This window comes from Dreissena polymorpha, chromosome 16, assembly GCF_020536995.1.
Source record: "Dreissena polymorpha isolate Duluth1 chromosome 16, UMN_Dpol_1.0, whole genome shotgun sequence".
NCBI classification, from domain to species: Eukaryota; Metazoa; Mollusca; class Bivalvia; order Myida; family Dreissenidae; genus Dreissena; species Dreissena polymorpha.
In genome coordinates, this window is record NC_068370.1 from 49,722,019 (window position 1) to 49,741,786 (window position 19,768).

The window sequence follows — 19,768 nt, forward strand, 5'->3', positions numbered from 1 at the left end:
GTTAATATTACTGCGATATCCCAATGAGGACTACTTACATGTGCATAATCCTTTGTGCGGCTGCTCCGTTCGAACAACTAATGTGTTTAACTTATATAACTTCGATTTCCACTAATATTTCTGCTATATTCCCGTTAAAACAACTGATTTCAACCTTCCTGCGGCCTGCTTGTAATCACCACTTATGGTAAAATTAATCCGACATCACCTTCGGAAATACTAATGTTAACTGAGACTACCCAGTATGAGCAACTCAACATTACTGTGGTGTCCAAAAAGAACAAGAATGATCTCATGAGCACCATGAGCTCCATGAACAAATGACCATGTTTAATTTTATTTTAATTAAATAAATTGTACCTTTCACGTTCATAAATAATACAAATAAGTTTTTGTTGTTTCTCGCAGGCGCATCGGTCACTGGAGGAGGCGACGGAGGCGCCGTTTACGTTAACAACCGGCAAAGGTACTGCAACTATCACTGGTTCCGTGACGAATAATGTCGCAGAAAATATTGCTCCTGGTGAACCTCTTTTCAGTGCGGTCGCTTCGGGTGCAATTTCGTACACCATAACGTCCGGCAACATCGGCAGTGTGATGCAGATCAGTGCAGCCGGTGTCGTCACGTTGGCTGCCGGAAAAAGTCTCGACTTTAAAACCACGCCTTCATATACCTTAATAATAACGTAAGACTTAAACAAATGCTTTATTGAAATAACACTGCTTTGTCAAAAAGTAAAACTTATTTGTACGACTGTATAATAATTAAAGACTAACCAGTATGCGTTGTGAGAACGAAACAATAAACAAAACTCCTGAATTATGTTTTAAGACGTGTAACTAAGTTGCTATTATGTTATGATATTCACTAATACTCTAAAATAACTTGTGCATGAACCATAGAATTGTGTACTTAAGAACACAAGCACATTACATCATTGTAATAAAGAAATACTATTCATATGCGCACGAGTCTATGACAAACATTAAATTATTTACGGAAAATGTATAAATTATCGTTGTCATAATGGATGACATACCTTTTTATAAAAACGCAAGATCCAATAATACGGCTTAGCATTCAGAGTAGATAAGCATTACTCCCTGCAAAATTACGAACGTTTTTGTTTTTTAATACACTTTACACTATGCAAATACAATAAAATAAACACAGCTCGTATTTGACAGGATAATTCATATTGTATTTATGTGTGAAAAGAAAAATCCGTATCTTTATTAATGTCAAGTAGTAAACTAATCATTTGTTTCAACGTAAAACATTATAATTTGTCTTTTTTATTAGTAAGTCAGACCAATAATTCCGTCTTTGTATTTAAGTTAAACATATTAATTCTTAATTATATAAACATTATACGGCATAGGTTGTATTTCTATTCACATGAGCTAGTAGATTTTGTCGTTCTATGCACGATGGCTAGCGCATATTTCCACAATTGCATACACGAACGACAGTACAACTTTTATTTGTTTTATTCATAATTGTATTAATGCATGACAGTGAACGACTTTTAAGTAAGAGTGAAATGATTTATGCATGTATCACATGATTTTTGAGACAACGTATGTATCATTTACACAACACACAAATGAGTTAAAACATATCATCGGGGTATGTATGTATGCATACATTTTGTTTGAAAGGGACCTTTTAACAGAATGTTGCATGTATTATAATTTGTCAGTAAATGCTTTATATCGATACATTGAATGCAAAACGCTCCGGTACAAAAAAATATAATTAAAGAATGAAAAAAGTAACCCTCAATTGGGCTCCAACCACAGACCCCTGAAGTAAAAGTCTAAGTCTTAGACCACCTTGCCACCCGTGCTTATACAGAGAGTGATGTAACCACCTTGCCACCCGTGCTTATACAGAGAGTGATGTATTTTATGCTTCATATGAGCAATCCACGTAATTATACAAAATATAACGACAACTACAGAACTCTCCAAAGTATTCAAACGTTTTACGTTGCAACGCTTTATAATGCTCAGGTTTTTAAATATTCAAAATATGCATATAATGGATAATTTAGAGCATGTTAAATGTTCAGTTTAACTGTTTCCTCACAAATATCATAGTTGCAATGTGAATTTGCGAATCTGCAATATTTTTTATTCAGTTTATTCAAATTACCAAAACGTGAAAATGTCCCTTTAAATTCATTTCAGCAATTTTTTTTCTTAATGTGTTTGTTTGATCTGTACTGACTATTCGATCTCTATTTGTAGGATACAAATTCAAGGCAAAACCAAACGCATGCACCTATGATAAGCTCAAACATCGCTCTAATTTATTTTGAGTTTGTGTTTCTTTTACATAGTGCAACGGGTGCAAGCCGGAGTCCGGTTGTCGCTACTCTTACGGTCAACATTAAAAACGTCCTCGAGTTCGGAAAGAATCAGTATGACGTCTGTATGGCCGACGGAGCGACCGCAGTTAGAAGCTTTGAACACTAAAACACAACCTCGTAAGATTTGACCTTTAGGATTACCTCGCTAAACATATTCAAATAAATAGTGAATGAACAACCATTTGTTAAATCGCAGTGATGAAGTATCTTTTTATATGGCAATTTAAATATGTTTTAATAGCAAGTTCGTATCTTTAAGCCTTGTCATGTAATTTTCTGCATGATTTTAAGGAAAGTGTTATATATTATAAATGTATTCATTACATTCGAAAGCTATCTCAATCTCATGCGGATAATATTGCTTATGTAAAAGAACATTGATTTTTTAGTACAGTACTTGCTTGTTAAGTGCACAAGCATAAACACATCACAACAAACATATCATTGTTTAAACAAATACTACTTAAACAAATGTAACTTTCTGTTTGCACTTTGATTTTATTATTGCTTTTTTGCGAAGACGCATTATTTTTTATTTCCAATTTCAATAACTATTATGTATATACGCCAAAAAATATTGCATGAAAGATTGGTCTTCGGACGCTTGATTTTAAAATTGCAAAATCAAAATGTAGTTAGTCCTTAAATTATAATATCGTAATATTTAATGTTCACAGTCCTTTGATATCAATATTTGTACAATATTATATAAATACATTTTCAATAGTGTTTTTTTTTGTTTCTTATATTTAAAAATGATTTAATGATTGTCAAAGTAAATAGTACCTAGCATTTGTTCTGCGATTGCCAAAAAGGCTTACCGTCTGTCCGACTATGATCTTCATGATTGCTTTTCATGATTGCATTATGCGTTAAAGCAATTAACCTAAAACGTCGTAGATGGATAAATCTAATTGCACTCCATAATAACGTTTATATGAATTTCAACATTCTGGATTTATTGTCAATGTCTTTAATTATTCGTACTGGTTTTAATTCGTAATTACAAAGGGTTTGTTTCTGAGTAGAAAGTGTATTAAAGGTATCGGCATCATAGTTTTCAAATATAATTGCGTAGTGGAGAAGTTGAACCATAGATTACAGGCTGTGATATTGTAGTTGAATTTGTTTTTTTTAAGCCGGGAACACAAACAGCGATTTCACCTTTACTGCAGCCGGCGAGCTAAAGTTATCAACTGGAAAGACGCTGGCTCAGAAAACCACCGAGAAATACACCGTGGTGCTGGCGGCGACGGAATCCGGATCACCCGCATTCGCTGACCCTGGATCTAACACAGTCTCAATCACCGTTGGCACATGCGGATGCTCTGCCGTGGCGGCGACATTGGGGCTCACTTTGCTTGCGGTGGTCGTTGCCGTCTCCGCTTAAGATGGCGCTTGGAAGGGGACGCTGACAGTCGTTGAATGTCTGTGATATTGACATTTAATAACACTTTCAAAAGATATAGGTCTTAAATGTGTTTGTTTCTGACGTATTAGTACGTTATATACTAAATTACGTCAGGCGTGTAGACCACCTTGTATAGCAAATAGCGTAAAATTAAAATAAAGAACATGTGTTAGTGTTTGGGTTATACGCTGTTAATATTTATTCTTAAGGAACTTGGAAACGGGCAACAACTTTGGCTTCGTCGCGTTTACTTTCCTCAAAATTTACTTCTATGTTTTTTTTAATGCTTATGCATGTTTATTTAAATAGTGTATCATTAACACCTGTGATACGTTTATTTGGTGACGGGTGCAAGTATGAATGTTTTCAGGGACGTGACCTTTGGCAGCCTCTTACCGTCTAAACTTTAACTTTCGTCATGCGCTTGGTTTGAAGTTGATGTGTTATTGACAATAAAAGTGTGTGTTGAAGTTACACATTGTATTACTTTTTTATTTCAATCTTAAAAATTGCATTGAAATCTCATATTATAGTCAAAATAAGGGAGGTATTCGGAAATAAGAGTGTCCATAGTTTTTCCAGTGGTAAATGATGATAAAAACAGTATCAACAGTCAAACGGAGCGTCAATTAGCATGGTTGTATCTTTCATAAGCGTTATTGACCCCATTTTATACGGGATTAACAGTTATTCAAGAAAAAAATACAAACTTAATTGTTCAATGAATCTTTTTCAGCGGTATCGTTCACGGTTTGGTAATTCATTATATTGAAGCAAATATGTGTTCTTTCTAGGCTTAATTTCAATCGCAATCGTAACACTTATAAAACGCGTGTAATGCTATTCATCGAAGATGTAGCAACAACGTCTTGAAGGTCATAGTGTTTAAACTGCTTTGCATATTCAAATGCCTTCATGGTGTAGTGATAGGGAGTAGGCTTTGGATTGTAGAGGTCCCGGAATCGATGGATTCTTTTTTTGAATATTAGATAATTAGGGGCGGCATAGGGTTAACCCTACATCTCATCGATGTAATATGTAATAACTTGTTTCTGTTATGGGTTTTAATTATCATATATAATACACAATTATACAGCTTTATTTAAAGCTTGACATATTTTAATTTGGGAAAAACGCGAAGAACAAAAAAGCTTCTTATACGCTTGACAGTTCTACAGCCTCGCTTTTGCTCCCGTATATTCGGGTTTTGAATCTCTCTAAAGGCAAAATGTGTTATTCAACTTAACTTTGGTATTTGCTATTTTAAGATGAATACAATATGGTAAGTTTGTGAGTTAATACATTAAATTGATTTTTATTTAAAAAAAAAACCTTATTAAAAATACCTTTTTAATAATTCCTTTGACGGTCATATTACTGTTCATCTAAAGACATCCGTAGCATATCTTGACAATTGGAGAAGTAGCAAATTAATTCATTAATATACGCTTTGAAAGGCTTTTATCTCAGTCGCATGTTTGTTTATTTATGTAAATGGGTAGTATGTGTAACACTATTAAGGAAGACAAAATGTATAACAGCCAGTGCAAATTATTTATCTTTCGTTAAAAACTATGGATCTGTTATGTTAAATGTGCAATGATGTAAACTATATTGATTGTTTCATTGTAGAAGGAGATTAATTCTGGCAGCACTGTTGTTTTTAGGTTGTGTGTTATCAATTTAACTTCTTGATGTACTATTATTTATACCTGTAATTAGTGTAGCTTTCTTCGTAATGATCGGTGACAAACCGTTGAGACGGAGACAACGTTCATAGCAACCTATCCTCTAATAACATCACTTTGTTAAGAACTAAGGTAGTAAGGATATGGTCGAACATACATGTCTAATTAAAGAGTTAATTGTTCACTTTGCGGATTATCGCGCATGAAGATAAACACTTTCAGATATGAATAATTCTAAATGTTTTCAGACATGACCGTGTCTAAAGACTAAAGAAATATATTGTAATAAATCAAAATTTCAATTATGATAAACGTATGTTAATGGCAAAGACGAGTAAACAAATACGCTTAGTGATCACATTTGGTAAACTAACGGTTGATCAGTCACACAGATCTAGATAATACTATAGTGACAGTTGGTTAACACAAACGTTAAATGTTCATCTAAAAATAGTGCCCGAACTAGGTTTTGCAAGCTTACAAATCAATCGCTTTTTCTAAATATGACCATTCCAACATAAATGAGGCTGGCATAAAGTCACACGCATTTGTTACGTCGTCGAAAGAATACAAACTTTGCTAAAAAAGGTGCACATTTAACTTATTGTGTCCCTTCGGTTTAACTATGCTTCATCGTCGATGTCGTCAGCGTAATGATAATGGTGGTTATGATAATGATAAGGTTTGTAAAAATTGCTGCGTTATAGCATTAAAAGGAATGATAATCCATCCTCTTCCCCTGATAGTGCCTCGCATTGGTCTTATCAGGCACGTACTTTCAGTAAGGATGCTATTCGTCCGACCAATCCACATTTCCATTGTGGCAACAGTCTCGCTTTTAACTGGTCGGCAATTAAGTAATACATGCAGCGAACAAGGGCAATTACATGATCAATTTGGTACTGAATGCAAATATCGTATTAAAACATGTAAGATGTTTTTTGAAAACATGTCTTAAAACTAGTTTTGACGACATATATTTTTAAATATTTAATATTTGATTTATCTTTGTCATGAGCAATCTACTTATGGAGCTTAAGTTAGTATTATTTTCATTTTGTGCAAAAAATGAAGTCCAAAAATAACCACAGATAATTGAACGTATCAAGGGAAATAATTGCAAGCCACGCTTATAAAACATGACGAAAGAGTTGTCTGCCATTACTTAATTATCAGTAAATTAATAACTCTTATGTTTTGCACTTGTACTTGTATTTATGGAAGTGTAACAAAGGTATTTCACTTATAGATCAGGTGCGCATAAAACTTGATTCATCTTTGTTAATTAAGAAGGGCTTTGCACGCACTGCATTTTCCTACAAGACCGGTTTCATTTTGATTATGTTTAATGCTATACTATTTAATTTAATACAACTCATTTACCGTTTCCGGTATTAATGCAAGCGAAAGTAATTATCTGTAAGTTATATCCCTTTTGAAAACACATGTTTGATAAATGGTTGCAATTTAATTACTTTTTATAATTTGAAAATTGTTCGCATCGTCGATAGGGACATTGCAATATTTAAACACGGTTTCAATGAAATGCGATGAGCATGTAAGAGATATAATATGAAATGGCACGGTCCTTTGTCAGAAGGTCTTAATAGAACATAAATTCAGTCTCCAATAGTTTCTACAAAATTTCAACACGTCGTTCAATGAGCCCATTAAGCATACTGTGGAAACAACTTTGACTGACGGGCGATTGGACGGTGTGCAGGAGATTGATGTCAGCTCAATTTCGCTAACAATTCAAATCGGATTATAATAAAACATGAAATAAAGTTTATACCGATCGTTTTCATTAACCTGCCAGGTGGCATTTGGCACTTACAAAGTGGGTAAATTATTTTTTTCTCTCTCTCTTACTCCGATAGTTTTACATCATTTATCTTGGTGACTTGATCGTAGTCCTATAATCGCCACAAAGTTTGAAAACCAGCCAATTTTGAATATAACAGGCGTGCATGGAGCTTTAAATTGTAATTGAGGAATGATGGGCAAAATAAAATAAAAACAAATGATTAAAAAAAGAAAAAAAAGTTTCCGCTAACTAACTTTAGTTTATATGGAGGCCTTGCATTCAATGTTTGTGTATAGGAAGCTTACAATAATATCTAGTTTGTGATTACATATGTTGGTTGTCAGATCATTTTTTATGTCACGGTAATTATAGAAGAACTACGGTTTCTGCTCAACAATTTACAATCGGAAAAAGGTGCTGAACGGTCATTGTGTGTATGTAGGTACCTTAAATGTAAGCCTGACTTATGATTGCATTGTGGGCCTTTCATTTTAATATATTTTTAAGATTTATAACAAGCACAAGAGCAGTTACACATCATTATATCTGGAGTTTGGATGGAGGCATTGTGCAAGCGTTTTGCATGTTATGCCATTTGTATAAAAGGCAAGGTGACAGTTGCTTGAATTATTTAATAACTTGAGTTTTGATAGAGGTAGTTTAGTGAAATTTAGTGTAATAATTGCGTACTTGCAAACCTAACCTGAAATTGCGCCTTTATTATTTTAAAATCAAATTAGATGAAAAGTGTATGCGTTAAATATCTGTTTTAATGGCAGTGCGGTGTTTAATTTTGTATTCATGCATGAGCCATCATTTCTTTAAATAACTTATACATCGGTTGCAGATCAATGTAATCCAGCCCTTTGAACAGTTTACGCAATACGCGCTATAAATTTCAATGTCCTCATATAATTTATTTGTGATCAATGCTGTTAAAAAAAAACGCATAACCACAGTTCTTCAAAAGCTGTTACTGGCACACTAAAGTAGTTAATTGCGTAATAAATCGCTATCGTTGAGAACTAAGCAAGCACAAAAGAGCTGGCTCGTGACAGGATATCTTTACTGTACAATGATATATCACTCACAATTGAACGATTAATCAAAATTCAAGTGTTTGTAATGAATTCATTGAATGCATATTACACGAATAAGTTCTTAAGAACCGCATATAAATTGTATTCAATTGATCAACTAGTGGTTATAAATACAATCGTTCACTGCACTCTAAGCCAGAAGTACTGTAGTCGTTCAGCCTGACATTTAGAAATGTTTCCACAGCTCCAGGAGATAATCTCAAGTTAAGTCATACTTTAATAAAATCAATCTCCATATGAGACTAATATATTTTGCATTTTACAAGCAAGTATGCGTGATCTTTTGAAAGATACAACGTTGACGAGAAACAAGATACATTACAGATTCAGAAGAGATAGAATCAAAATGTTAACAAATGTTGAGGCTTTTGACGCTAATACTTCAAGTATTGACCATGATCAAATACATTAACTGTTTTCCCATTATTCAATACAGATTTGTTCATAAAACATATACACATGATGTTAAGTTTTGCAAAACATACATGTATACGTGAATGTATTTGAATATAAGTAGGCATTATAATGTGTTTGAAGTAAACATTTGATGTTAAAAATGTATAAGAAGGAGAATCAAGAGTTGAAGACAAAGAGACAATTTGATTATTAAAATTATAAGAAGAAGACAAAAAAAGAAGACATAATGAAAAATAAGAAGAAGAAGTGGCAGAAGAAGAAGAGGAAGAAGAACAATAAGATTAATAAAAAGAGGAAAACGACGACGACGACAATGAAGAGGAAGAAGAAGTAAAAGAAGATGATGATATTGTTGTTATCTTTTGCTTGCTTTTGTGTTGGTTTGAAGTTGATGTGTTATTGACAATATAACTTAGTGTTTAAGTTACGAATTTTATTACTTTGTTTATTTCAACCTTAAAAATCGCAATAAAATCTCATATTAGAGTCAAAATAACGGCGTCTATTAGCATGGTTGTATCTTTCATTAGCTATATTTACCCTATTTTCTATGCGACTCACAGTTATTTAATAATGCAATGCCAACTTAATTGTTCATTTAAAGTCTTGCTATGAATCCCTTTCAGGGTTATTGTTCACGGTTTGGCAAAACGAAAGAAAACAGTAATATATTTTAAGGAGAATGCCAGCCTTATATTTTAACAAATATATGTTCTTTCTTCGCTAATTATCAATAACAATCGTAACAATTATAAAGCGTATGTAATGCTTTTCATCGAATATAAAGCAGATACGTTTTTACCGTCATTGGGTTTTAACTGCTTTGCATTTTTAAACGCCTTCATGGTGTTGTGATAGTGAGTAGGCTTTGGATTCTAGAGGGCCCGGGAACAATGCGTTCTTTATGCTTAATTTGAATATTTGAGAATATGGCGTGCAATATAGTTAACCCTACATCTCATCGATGTTCCGTTTATGCTAAATTTGAATTTAAGAGAGTACGGGGTGATATATAGTTTACCATACATCTCATAAAATTTCAAGTATGTACAGTTTGCAAGCATACATGGCTGAACAATTATTTTAGCCCACATGATTAGCGCAGTATAAATGAGATATATACTAGTAACAACTCGTTCCTTGAAAGTTTATCCAAGACTGTAATTAAAAGAGGTCTATAAGGAATATGTTCACGACGAATAACAAACAAAACAAGTCATATATATCAGAAAAACCTAATCACCAGCAGTATATCCAGATTATCATATGTTCAAAGATAAGATCCTAAACACTTTGGCGCAGACTTATGAGAATTATTGTTTGGTCGTTTATAGTTTCCCCTTAAAATATGCTATTTAATTATTTGGGGAAAAATCGCATATAGAATGCATATACTTGTAATTAATGTAGCCTTGATATTGAAAGTAGCAAAATATCACAAATGACCATAGAGGAACATATTTTATGAATTGTTTCATGTATGGTTTATAATTATCATACAATCATACAACTCTGTTTAAATATTTCACCAATTGTAATTTGAAAAAAAACGTGAATAAGATATATAACAGCCAATGCGAACTATTTATCTGCCGTTTATAACTAAGGCGCTGTTAGATTTAATATGCATTTCTGTAAACTATATTGGTTGTATTAAATCCTTATAAGGTAAATCCTGTCATCACTGTTGTTTTAGGTGGTATATAATTCTGTTTCCTTTTTGATGCACTATTATTGTATATGTAATGAGTGTAGGTTTCTTTGGAATGATGGATGACAAACCACTGCAAAGGGAAAATACTCAAAGCAACCTATCCCCTAATACTATCACTTCCGTTGAGAACTAATGTAGTAAGGATATGGTCGAACATAATTATATAATGACATGTTATCTTTGTAGATTATCGCACATGAAGAGGTACACGTTAATTCAGATACTTATATGACTAAATGTTAAAGAAAATACTTTGTAATAAACCTCAATGGCAATAATGACAAGTACGCAATTACGCTTTAAACAACGGATCCATCAGATCACAAAGATCTTGATATTACTTAAGTTACAGTTGGTAAACAAACATTTAAAATATTAATATCAAAAAATGATCCGCACTTGATTTTAACAAGCTAATAAGTCAAGTACTGCATTAATCGTTTATTTTTATCATGACCATTTCCAACGTTAAGTCAAATGCATGTATTGTGTCTTGCAATACTTTGCTTAAAAGACGCATTTTTCACTTATTATGCCACATCGTTGATCATGCCTCATCGTCGATGTCGTCAGCGCCATGATGATTGTGATTATGATGAAGATAATGTTTGTATAACTAGCTAATCCGTATATGAAGGAGGAAAGATAATCATAATCAATCCGCTTCAACTGATGGTGCTTCGCATGGGTCTTTTCAGGCAATTGATTTCAGTAAGGATGCTTTTCGTCCGAACATTCCGCCATACCTCTGTGGCACAAATCTCGCTATTCTATGGTAGGCAATAAACTATTCGAGGACAAGGCACAATCAGCTTGGTAATGAATGCAACAAAATGTTAAAATATGTTACCATCTTTGTTGAAAACATGTATTTAAACTGATATAGGAATTATTTTATTATTGATTTATGTTTGCCATGAGCAGTATACTTATGGAGCTTTAATAAGTATTATTTTCATCAGCCTTATTAACTTAAACAATTGTAGACAAATGCAGTTAAAACATTTACTACGAACAATTCAAGATATGAAGGGAGATAATTGCATGTCAAGTTTATATAAAGTGACGAAAGAGTTGTCTGCCATTATTTAATTATTCTTCATATAATGAGCCTTTTGTTTTGAACTAGTTAAACAAAAGCTGACAAAATTTATTAAACCTATTTCATTAACAGACCAAGAGCGTATTGAACTTGATCCATGTTTGTCAATTACCGTACATTTCACTTTGCATACACTCACTTTACCTCGACGACCGATTTAATGTTCAGTATAGATACTACACTATTTAACGGGAGACAACTCATTAACCGTGTTCGTGATTAATACCAGCGCACTTAGTTCTCTGAGAGTTGAATCCTTAAAACAAAAATGGTTGCAGTATTATTATTTTTTAATGCAATTTTTAAACACAGTTTCTTAGGACTGCACAGTGCATTTTAGGGATGCATTATGAAATGACACTTTCCGTTTTCAGAAGCTCTAAATATTACATTTGTTAAGTCTCTACAATTTTCTACAATAGTTCAAAACTTATTTTTATGAGCTCTATAAAAGGGAGGGTACAAATATGGGAGCACCTTTCTCTGGCGGTTTCCGGGAGAATGAAGTCAGCTTCATACGCAAACGATTAAAATCGGATTTTAACGAAACTTGACAATATAGTTAATCGCGGACGTTTTCGATAACCAGCCAGGAGCCGTATTCATCAATAATAAACTCAAACTTGGACTCAAACTCAGACTTTGACTCAGGCTTAGACTTACTAAAGACAGACTCAGGATTCGTATTCACGAACGCATTTGGAAATAGACTTCAATAAGATTGTGTTTTTTTAATGACGTCACGATTAAGCGAACTCTCTAGTAGGGAAAACGCGCCAAATAGTGTCAAAAATAGTAGCGGACATGTTTGCTATAACTTATTGAATGGAGTGTTTGGCAGTTGAAGACAGCGAAACGAAGCGCCAGCAGGTCCAGATTGGTCCGAGCCAGAGATTGTTTTTAATGCGCTGGTTCGGGACCGCTGGAACCTTCTATCCGCGAGTATAAGGGGATCGGAGCCGAAAAGATTTTGGTTATTCGAAGAAAAAAATGGGACGAGGTGGCGAGTAGAATATCAATGTAAGTTACATGTTATTATCGTATCTGCCTTATAGTTGTAATATTTTATTTAATAGCTTACTTTTTGATTTGCTACCGATGTCGTTTTTACTAGCGCCGAATAATGCACTATGTAAACAAGGGGCATAACCACTCAGCAAATTGTACTTACGGATTTCGGATGTGATTGTGGAATGTGTTTTAGTTTCAAACATTTGTTATAATTTATGGTACGGTTGCACGTTCTTTGTTTCCAAAATTTGCACAAGTGAATTGTTATTTAAGTGTTAATAATGAATATTTGTGGTTTCACGGATAAGTTTACCATTTAAGGAGGTCTATTGTTTTAGTTTTCATCTCGTACCCTGTTAGATTCGTACCCATGTGTGTTTTATTCGTATCTGATTACAATCTGCACATTTCCAAACGAACTTTTCATTTACTACACGTTTACATTGATAACTATTACCCTGTATGTCGTTTATATTAAACTAATCGACAGTTATGATGGCAAACATGAAATGTAATGTGTTTCATAAATACTGCTATACATCATACAATTGTTTTTATTAAACTTTCAGAAAATTTGGGGTCGCAAAAACTGGTGAACAGTGCCAGAAGAAGAACCAAAATTCCAAGGCTCGGTGTAAGTTAATTACTTTTTTTGTTATACTTTCATTTAATTAATTTTGTTGAAAAACTATAATCAATTGCAATTAGTTTGTTTCAATATTACTACATGTCGAACCTAATATGTGTTTTCTATGTGATATAATCACAATACCTACTTACTTATATTGTTTAATTTTGTAAAAAAGCTTATGAGCATTTTCATTGGTTAATGTATGTTTTATGATACTGTATTATTTTGCTGAAATGGTGCTAGAATATATACAGCTACGTCACGCATTGAAAAAATTTTTCAGTTTTTTTCGTTAAATTTAACTTAATAATAATTGTTTAAATGCGTAATTTAATTAGTGTTATAAAAAAGATCTGACACTTGTCAATTCATATGATTATTGATTAAACTCATCAAGGAAATATGTAGGTAAGCTCACCAAAGGTGCACTAAATAACAATATTCATGAACTCGTTCACAGAAATATGGTATCAGTGATTTTTTTTGCTTTAATTTGTTACAGCCTGTGCCATTTGAATTGGGAAAATAAGCGCGATAAACCGTGAAATTGGGAAAAATAGCGCGATAAACCATGAAATTGGGAAAAATTAAGCATAATAAATAGGATTATAAGTAACAGAAGTGATATTGTTTTTAAGTGCATGTTCAGGGAGTTTTCTAGAAAAGGAGTCTGGTCAAATTGGTTGTTTTTTTTAATCAATAAAAGTGGCAAGTTTGGGAATGATTTATGGACAAAAATGACTAAATTCAAGTTATATATTTTGTAAGATGTTTAAAAAATAAAGTTGAGACCTAGATTTAAGAAATCATAATTAAGTTATATGAGACTTCTTTCCAACTTTCCAAAAAAAAAAAAAAAAAAATTTTTTTTTTTTTTTTTTTTTTTTTTTTTTTGAATTTGGGCTTTTTTTGGGAAATTTTGGTCAGAATTTTGGGAAAAAACGTGTATTTTTGCGATTGGGAAGCAGCCGAAATTCGGCTGTAGATTTGAGCAAAAAAAATCACTGGGTATGAAATGGCAACTTTTATCAGAGTCTTTGTTTGTTGTAAATATAGCAGGGTTTGGTATAAGGACAATTAAAATAAAACATTAAGATCATTAATTTAGATCGGCTTATGAAGTTTGTGCATTTAAGGAAGTATTTCTATTCCTTTTTGTTAGATACTTTAAATCTCTTGACTATTTCAATTTTGTTGTTGAGTTCATTTATTCAAGGAATGAGTGCAAATACAGACATTGTATTTCTTGGTAATCAACTAATTATTATTATTAATGAGCATAAGTGTATGTGCGTAAGTGTTTTACAAAGTTTTATGTTTGAATTAATTTTTGCGTTTAATTTTTGCAGCTTCTTCATATGCGTTACAAAGCAGTGAGGGTGCCACAACAGCCAGCAGTGAAGAACATATGGTAAATAAATAGATTATCATTTATATGCAAACCATTAACCATATGTATAGAACATTGAAAATGCAAACCATATGACTTATATTGTATGCATCACATTCAACATAGTATACAATATAATAGAAATTCACCCTTATATAAACACAAAATAAAAGAAAAAAACATGCATTAAAAACACTGGGATTATTATACATTAACTTAAGTATAGTATATTAACATTAGTTGTCAATTTTATTGCATTGAAAACATCACTGGATTAAATTAATTTAGATTTTTTAAGTGACACTATATTTTTTCATGTGATTTCAGAGTGTACCAGTCATGAAAGTAGAGGCATTAAGTGTAAAGAATGTAAGTTTTGGATATCTTTAAATTTAGATTTCAAATTGTCTGGAACAAATCTTGAAAATTAAATATAAATAAATTTAACACTTAGATAGCTCTAATTGAAGGTATTGCAGTGCATACAATTAATTTAGAGTTAATAATTAACTTGCATGGATGGAATTCCAGTTCTTAGAACTATACTGACAATACCATTTGACAAAGCAAGTACTGTATAATGTTATTATGTAATATGCAACAAAAGTCATGCATTTGTTGAAACATAATTAGCATCAAATATGTTAAAACATAGTACCAAATGCATAGTACCAATGCATACATAGATTATGTGATATATATGTATTAATTTTTTAACCTTTGAAGATCATAATATGAGAACAAGTCCATTTATACAAATCACACTTTTTATCCATTTTTGCAGCGCTCACAAAGAAGAACGACAAGAGATCACAAGCCGATACCTTAACAAAACTTACAGAGAAACCGATGGGAAATAACTAAGAAAAATTAGAATAAGAAATAAAAAAGTTGACTGTAGAAATTGAAATAATACATTTGGAGAAAAAGATGTGTTTAGTGTCAATACGTGACCAAGTGCTATAACTCTGACATGTAATATACTAGTAGTAGATTTATTCGCCTTTTTGTAATTAAAAGGATCTTATTATTTTTTGTGCTACTACTTCATAACTCTATTATTTCTAAAATAGATAGTCTACATGAAAAATAATAGTTATGGGGCAGTTGCACACAAAATAATAAGATTTTTTTTTAATTCAAAAAGGGGCATACTATTATTTCTATGATAAAAATATGATTCTATCCCTTTTTGTACTTATAAAATTCCAGTCAATATTTGTGTGCTTTAAGAAATGTAGGTTAAATACTACATTGGTCATTGTATTATGTTACTGACATATAAAATACATTCTACATTCAAAGAGGAATATTAGTTGAATGCGTTGTCTTGGGACACTTCTTGATATTATTTGCTTACAAGATATCCATCATTGATAATAATAAAATTCTTCATTCAATTAACTGAATGAAATTCCAGAATAATGGTAGATACAGTTATGTGAATTTGAAATTAGACATCAACAAATCCTGGCATCATGCTTTGCCATGGCCAACTGGCAGTGAACTTGAGTGAAGCTCGTTATTCTGTAGCTGGCATCATACACAGCCTGTTAACATAAAACATGTTATATTACACTAACAAAATAAGACATATTTTTGTAATTTTTTTCTTAGGTATTTGATAAAATGCTGATAAAATGTTTCTTATTTTGCTAATGGCAAACTGTTAAAATTAACATACAGTTGTTTCATTAAATATTTGTGTTTAAAATAAAGTTGTATCAAATAAAAAGGATTGCATTTAGACTTGCACATAACTGACTGTTAAGCCATACCTGAACGTTGATGGTGGGAACGCCCTTTCGCCCTATGTAGCCTTCTACATGGTTTACTGGCTTCTTGATATGCACATGCGTCCAATCGATGCACCCCAAAGTACTTGTAAAACCTGAAAGTTGATCATTTAAAATTGACCCATTTTTTGGAAAAATTACAATATTAATAAGTAAATAGATATTGATATAAATGGATTATGATCGGTGCATTTATGTGCATTATATTGAATGAAAGTTCTGCCTTATGTCAGAAGTGATGCAATATGCTGATGTGTCTTAACTTGATAATCAAATTTAATGTCATCGTTTTACTATTGATTGAAAATGCAATAATATGTGCATTTGAGAATAAAATATTATTCCTGTTGTTGAGTGTTTTATTAATTTACAAATAAAGTGCATTACAACAATGCACTTGCCATCAACAAATGCATATTCTACAGCATTTGTCGCAAAAATACATTTTGTATTGGAACTCAATTACAACATAGACAGACACAAGGACAGATGCACATATGGATTCAGGTGTACCCTATATCTTCTTAACAGGGTGTATAATATACACATTAATTATAGCACCTTTTTTTAAATTAATAAACATTAATTTACATTACATTTAAGATCAAGAATTTAAAAATAACTAAATAATCGTCATAATTTATTTTGAAAATGTACAGAAAAAAAAGTCCCCGAAGTAATTTCGAACCACCGACTAGTCGGTCAAATATAATCACGAGCACCGATGCGCTACCAACTGCGTCATGGCAGTGTAACTTTTTTCGGCATATACATATCTATAGGTAAATTCCTACATCTATAAATAGATTTGTAATAGTAATGAAATCAAAATTTATGCATAGTAAATGTCTTGTAAACGTTTTCTAATAGGTTTCCCTTTTTAGAGAATATCCATTATTATAGTTTATGATACATGCAAATTATATGTTTTTACTTTTTCATTCAAACAACAAGTATTATCCATAAAATTAGTGCATGTTCACGTTCATTAAGTTTGGAGATTATTTTCACAAAAGACAACAAACAAACGCGGACAAATATGAATTTGACAGTTGTTTACAATAAATAAGAACAATTGCAAAATGCACACATCGCAAATGACTCACGTATCAGCGATCGCACCAAGTTCTTGTTTTGCACGAACGGCGTCGTACCAGCTGGAAATTTGACAACTTCAACTCTCTAGCTGTCAAAATATTATTGACCTGTGCACAGGTCTACATAGTTCTGGCCACCATAACTTTAAATGCCGCTTTTTTATGATTTTTGCCACGTTGCTCGGGAAAGTACACACTGCCAGGGCGACCGGAACTTGCAGAATCCGCATCGTATTGCGGCTCAACTATTCCTTGCAAATATTGCAAAGAAATACGATTCCCGGTCGGGTTAAACGATACCGTTTGTAAAGTTCAATATCCCTATAAATCTCCAAAGGGTTGGTACGATCTAGATACACTCTTTCAATAATATTATTATTATTACGCAAGGAGCTCGTGCGGCGGCCATTTTGTAAAGTAAACGCTCAAACGACGTTACGTCATGATTGTATAGCGTAAGTCTAAACATTGTAGACTTAGCATTTGAGACTTATCTTACTGAGTCTGAGTCTAAAACTACTGGGCATGTACTTATTTCCGGCCTGTACGTAAAAAATCGGCCACCTGTGTAAAATCATTTTCATGATCTTAACGCACATATTTTGTTTTTATTTAGAAAAATCAACATGAAAACCATCCCCACTCTCAATATTTTGCAAATGTAAGAACCATATCACTGTAAACTATTGTGTTAAAATGTCACAAATATAGCAGGAAATATTTGGCTCATGGGGAAAGTGATGTCATCATTAGTTGCAACAATTATAATCATATAAGAAACAAATATATTTGATAAAATTATTTTTATTTTATCTTATAAACTTTAATTAAAGTTTTACCAATTAATTGTACAAAAACTTATATTCAAAACATACAAATCAGAACCTAAATATAAATTTTTAATATATGAATTACCTCCCTTTAAAAGAATATTACTAGATTACATGTTTTAATATTATATATAAGCGTTTACTAATAATCAACACTGAAGTCAACTTTTCAAACAAAATGTGTTTACTTTTTTAGCTATGTTTGAAAAAATTTATTTAACACATTAAAAACAAATATTTTTTTTTATGAAATAGCAGTTTTCCATTGTTTATATTTATTAAAATAGGTAGGGGGAGTAACTGGTATAATAATTTCGCATTTATTTTAAATTTCAAATAAAAAAATTAATAGTATAAACATTGATTAATACTCTGAAATTGAGGACATTTGTCAAAAGATATTGCTTTGTAATTTTATCTGCAGATCAAACTGAAAAGTGGCCGATTTTTTAGGTACATTTAACCTACGAAAATGGATAGTTTACATGTCATCATTTTCTGTTCATTAAGTAACATTCACTGATCTAATTCTATTTAAATTTTCATGCTAGGTGAGTTTTGAACCCAGGATTATATATGTGAAGTTTAGTTCTAAACAGTTGCCTAACATTAAAGATTTTTCTTAAATAGTCCCAAAAGTGGCCGGAATTACGTACATGACCAGTAACCATTTTATGTTTCGTGAATTAAGTTTTGTAAGGCTGAGTCTGAGTCTGAGTCAGAAACTGGAGCTGAGTCTAAGATTTGAGACTTACGTACATTGGTGAATACGGCTCCAGATCGCATTAGGCACTTTTAAAATTAGCTAAATTTAATGTCCCCTACTCCGAAAGCTTTACATCATCATCATCATTAAACTTGGTGATTTGATCGTGGTCATATTAACTCCACCAAGCTTGATAACCAACCAACTTTGAATATAGCAAGCATGCTTGGACCATTGAATGTAATTGGGGATTTATAGGTCAAAGTCAAAGTCAAGATCACTGTTACTAAAAAAACAAAAACGTTTGAATGAAGGTATTGCATTGGAGGTTTATGTCTATGAAGCTTACATAACTTTTAATCAGAAGGAGGTGTGAAACGGTAATTGTGTGTATGTAGGTACCTTACTTATCGACCTAGCTTATGTTGGTTTTTGGTGCCAGTCAGCTTACTGTTTGTGTCATCATTAATACAAACAGACGAACAGTTTCGGAGATATTATACTAAAATATAGTTTGTTCGTTGCTTACCTGCAAATCTAACCGTACAGTGTGCATGTATTATTGTAATTAAATCAGATTTATATTGTATGCGCAAACAATCTGCTTTAATTACATTTGAGGATGTTTGATGTTGCATTCGTAATCATATCAATGTAACCCAGCCCTTTAAAAGGGCGTGTTTTGTGACACTT

General features: G+C 32.2%; 1 long non-coding RNA gene across 1 annotated transcript; it reads left to right on the forward strand.

The window, feature by feature from the left end:
• The first annotated feature begins 12,745 nt into the window (after nt 1-12,745).
• Nucleotides 12,746-16,791, forward strand: LOC127862077 (uncharacterized). The gene is made up of 4 exons (XR_008040420.1): nt 12,746-12,843; nt 13,195-13,259; nt 14,974-15,015; nt 15,431-16,791. It is a non-coding gene; the product is annotated as an uncharacterized LOC127862077 (long non-coding RNA).
• The last annotated feature ends 2,977 nt before the right edge of the window (nt 16,792-19,768 follow it).